Genomic DNA, 5037 nt, shown 5'->3' with positions numbered 1-5037 from the left:
CTTTAGAGTCCTTGTTAATAATGGGCCTATTTGGGGGGAATCGTGCAATACATTAAACCAGGGATTGTGATACTCAGCAGCTTTAAGATATGGGTATTTTAGTCCGTAGAATTCCCCAGTCAGCCCGCGGTCCACAAATCTTAAAGTTGCGGGGGAAGGTGAGAGACATCGCATTAAACAGTAAGTTGAACAAATTGGATTCACAGACAGAAGTGTAAAAAACTAACTCAAGTTATCAGTAATTGAGTTTATCACACTGCGAGAATCTGTCTGCTAGATGTGGAACCAACCTGCTTAAGCATGTTGTATGAAACCAATTTTAGTAAGCGCCTGTTTCATAACTTTTAAAGATTTTTTTATCCTACTTCTCATTCATTCACTGTCCTTATCTTCTATTATATATACATACATACATACATACATACATACATACATACATACATACATACACACACACACACACACACACACACACACACATTTTTGTAGATTTCCACGGATACAGGTATGCAGGTTTTGGTGTATTCGGGTCTTTTCCCATGTAAGATTGAGAGTATCTTGGCGACGTTTCGACGAGGTCCCACTTGTCATCTTCAGGCTGGTGTCTTTGGCCTCATGCCTGTGCGAGCAAAGCGTGATCGGAGCTGCCGTCCCTCTATAAATACTGGTAGGGGTGTGTGGAGTGCTGGCTCTGTTGCTGCAAGCAGATTGGTTGGCTGTGTTGTAACATCTCCATCAACTAATCAATATATATATATATATATATATATATATATATAGATAGATAGATAGATAGATAGATAGATAGATAGATAGATAGATAGATAGATAGATAGATATAGATATAGATATAGATATAGATATATAGATATATATAGATATATATATATGTTATATTTATGCTGATAAATAAATAAAGGGGAGACTAGTATAGATCTATTTCAAGCTATTTAGCTCTCATCAGCTAGCCATACCAAGTTTTTGGGAATCGAACCTGTGCTCTATTGCCTCCCAGGCAGGGAGTTAACCATTTGAGCTACAGAGAACGACTCCTTTATCAGCCAGCCAGGGTGGGAGGTATATACTTAAAGTCACAACCCCTGGTATGCCCAAGTATGGGAGGAAGGTCACACTTCCACTATATATATAATATTATATATATATATATATATATATATATATATATATATATATATATATATATATATATATATATATATATTATATATATATATATGAATATGATGGCTCTCTCCCTCCCTCCCTCTCTCTCTCTCTCTGTGTGTGTGTGTGTGTGTGTGTGTGTTCCAGCATAACTGTGGAATGCCTTGAGCAATTTCAACCAAACTTGGTACACAGATGACTTACTCTCTGGAAAAAAAATATTGTGAGGGTAAGACACCCCTAACACCCCACGGAGTGTGTATGCTGTTAAGATGCAGCCTGTTGTGCCTTAAAATGGTTTCTACTGTACTGTCGTAAAATGACTTCTACTGTACAGTGCAGTGGAGTTGCCATGGTAACGGCTTCACAGTACTCCACAAGGGGGCTCCCTCTGATAAGAAGGAAAATCCACATTAGAAATCACGTTTGGGCCGTACATTTTCCCTCTGTAAATAAATACCTGGACAAAGCCGAGTTATCAGCTAGTAATGTAATAGAAGTAGATTGATTTGCTAGGGCATGATTGGCCCAAAATCCCCCAGTGAAATTCTTTGGTTGAGGGGAAATTAAACTGGACTCTTCCCCAAGTCTAATCCAACACCATAACTACTGCACAAAACTTACATTATCTCTCTCTTTCTCTGTGTGTCTGTGTGTTGAGAGAAGAGAGGGAGGGAGAACGGCAGAGAGACTGAGATTTCTTGATGGCCTCACGTCAGGACTGTAAGCACTGCCAGGAATACAATTTAAACAGCAGAAGAACAATTAAACAAGAAACAAGAAAACAGTGGGGTTGGCTTCATTTCAAAATGAAAATATTCAAGCTCATTTGAGGGATGAGATCACTTGTGATTTTAATCTGTAGCAAAATAAAATTATGTTTGTTGCCAATCTGTTCTGAGCCCAGTTTAAGAACTACATTAAAAAAAACCTTTTGATAGCTGTCAGGTTAGAAATAGTTGAATGTTGGCAATCTGATTCTTGCCCATCGCTTGACATATAGTTAAACAAAGCTTGGCATATGGCATCTGTTGTGGCCCACCGGCAGCCAGCAGAGCTGGCAGCAGTCGGATGGTGAGAAGGTTGGAGAGGAACACGGGCCAGTCTTGGGGGCTCAGACAAGGGCTCTGTGTTGGAGGCAGAGAGGGAGCTAGACAGCAAGGAGGCAGAGGAACAGCTGGAGCCTGTTCCCAGTGTGCACCTGTGCAGAACTGCCAGAAGACAAGAACAACTAAGAAAGCAGGGTTGATTTGGGAGTAAAGCCACACCTTGGAGGTGATTGGCTCCTCCTAAAGGAAACAAAAGAGGAGTGAATGGGGAGGGGGCTTTTGCAAAAACAATTAGTTCCTTCAGTCATTTCAAGAGAGGAACGTTCTGTTTGTGACTATTAGAGACTCTGTGCCAAGCATTGCCTTGCCCTGTGTTTGGAAACTAGTTATCTGGCAGCTCTCCAAGCGAGATAAGGTGTGTGTGGATAAACATTCCTCTGAAAGACTGTTTGCCAAGCCTTGCTGACTGTGAATGAAAGGAATTCACAGTCGTGCAAATAAAAGAGGTTTCCGAGACCCAGACTCTGCTTCATGCTTGTTAAGGAAGCCTAGGTCAGAACAGCATCTTTGTAAAAAAAATAAATAAAAAGTGATGATGTGCAAGGTGCAGTTTTCACAGTTTAGCTCTCCAAAATTTCACTATCCTTTTCTTTCCTTTCTTGCAGACGGCCCAGACTGTCCTGCTGGTGGTTGCTGTCTTCCTGATCTCCTGGTTGCCACACCACATCATCACAATGTGGGTCGAATTTGGGCAGTTCCCGATGAACGATATCACCTTCATCTTCCGCATCATCTCCCATTGCTTGGCCTACGGGAACTCCTGCATCAACCCCATCATCTACGCCTTCCTCTCGGAGAACTTCCGCAACGCCTGCCGCCAGGTCTTCACTTGCAAGTTCCTCCTTCGGCCAGCCCCTGCAGAAAAGCTGGTGAGAGTTCGCATGGAGAATTTCTCCACCACTCACTCCACAACCAACGTGTGAAAGGGAAGCCGGAGCTCAACGTAGTACGGGATGAAAGGCAAACGGATGGCAAGGCAAAAGTGGTCAGAAATGGGCTTATCTTGGGGAAGCTGGCCTGAGCAGCTCATTCATCATGTTCACCAGGGTGATATTTACCCAACCATCATGTTTACCATCGTGAAACTATTCATGAGTCAGGTTCATCATTATTAAATTACCCATCATCATGTTCACCATGGTTATATACCCATCTCTCATGGGTAATACAGGTTTTTGTTGCCTGTCATGGCCACCATGGCTATATTACCCATTCGTCTTGTTCACTATGGTTATATTACTCATCCGTCATGGCCACCATGGTAATATTACTCATCCATCATGTTCACCGTAGTTATATTACCCATCTATCATGTTCACCATGGTTATATTACTTATCCATCATGGCCACCATAGTGATATTACCCATCTCTCATGCTCACCACGGTTATATTATCCATCTCTGATATTCACCATAATGATATTTACCTGTCATGGCCACCATGGCTATATTACCCATCTCTCATGCTGACCATGGTTATATTACCCATTCGTCTTGTTCACCATGGTTATATTACTCATCTGTCATGGATCCCATGATATTACCCATCCATCATGGCCACCATGGTTATATTACCCATCCATCATGTTCACCGTAGTTATATCACCCATCTGTCATGGTCGCCCTGGCGCTATTACCCACCCGTCTTGTTCACCATGGTTATGCTACCCATTCTTTGTTGTCACCCCTTCCACTTTTTCCAGCCCTAGTCCATTTGTGGCTTAGAAAGGACAATAAGCCACTTCTCCTATTGCCTAAAGGGAATGTTCCAGTTTTCTGGAAAATACTAATTACTCCCTCCTGCTTGCTACTGAAAAAAAGGCAGTGAAAAGGAGACCCCAGCACCCCTCTGAATGTGGCTGCTGCCAAGCCCCTAGCCCTTCAGCTCGCAGAAAGCATCTCGGTTTTTCTAGGGTGACAGTTGGTGCTTTGTGCATGCCACTACCTTTCAGAATGCTTGCACCAAAGTCAAACCCTCTGTGCATTCAATTGTGCAAGGTTGTGAAATTTACCTTGCTTGGGAATATTGATTTTGCACTTTTGATGGGTATGCGTTAATTTATTCTGCAGTCACGGGAAGAGCAAAGATGGACCGTGGCACTTTGTTTTTTTTCCCCTCACCATCTGAAATCTATTCAGCCACCACCCTGTCTTGATCCGAATATTTTCGAGAATTTCATTGCAACCCAAAGAACTAACGCAAGGAGTATTGTAGGTTCAGGAACGGTGCAAATTCCAAGCTGTCTGAAACAGGAAAAGTACATTATCATAGATTGTTTTTATTATGAAAGAAAGACCACTTATTGCTTTCTAATTTGCAACTGCCCCCCTCCCCTGGGTTCATTGGAATGTAAACAAAATATAGAAAAACACCCCTAATGAATGAAGCCCTGTGGGATACCCTGAAATTAGGAATTGTTGGAGATCTGTCAAACTATGCAGCACAAAGGACACAATTTGAGGGTTTCCACACCAAATGCAAAGTGGTCTACCCAGTAGCCCTTCAAAATCTGGGCAGCTGCTACCTTGAGCTGCTTCTGGATGTGTGGACCACAACTCCCAGAATCCTCCATCAAATAATGCCTTGGTAGAGATATCACAGAGCTGAGATTCACCTATCTGAGGGAACATCCAGACTTGGGTAGGAAGGAAGACATGATTAAAAGCGATGGTACTAATTGGGTTGTTTCATTTTAATTAACTGTCAAAGTCAATGAAATAACATGGTTTAGATCCTGGGTCCACCATCTTTCGGGGAAGAATG

Source organism: Thamnophis elegans, chromosome 14, assembly GCF_009769535.1.
Source record: "Thamnophis elegans isolate rThaEle1 chromosome 14, rThaEle1.pri, whole genome shotgun sequence".
Taxonomy (NCBI): domain Eukaryota; kingdom Metazoa; phylum Chordata; class Lepidosauria; order Squamata; family Colubridae; genus Thamnophis; species Thamnophis elegans.
The sequence above is the reverse complement of the archived record's forward strand: the minus strand, read 5'-3'. Positions refer to the sequence as shown.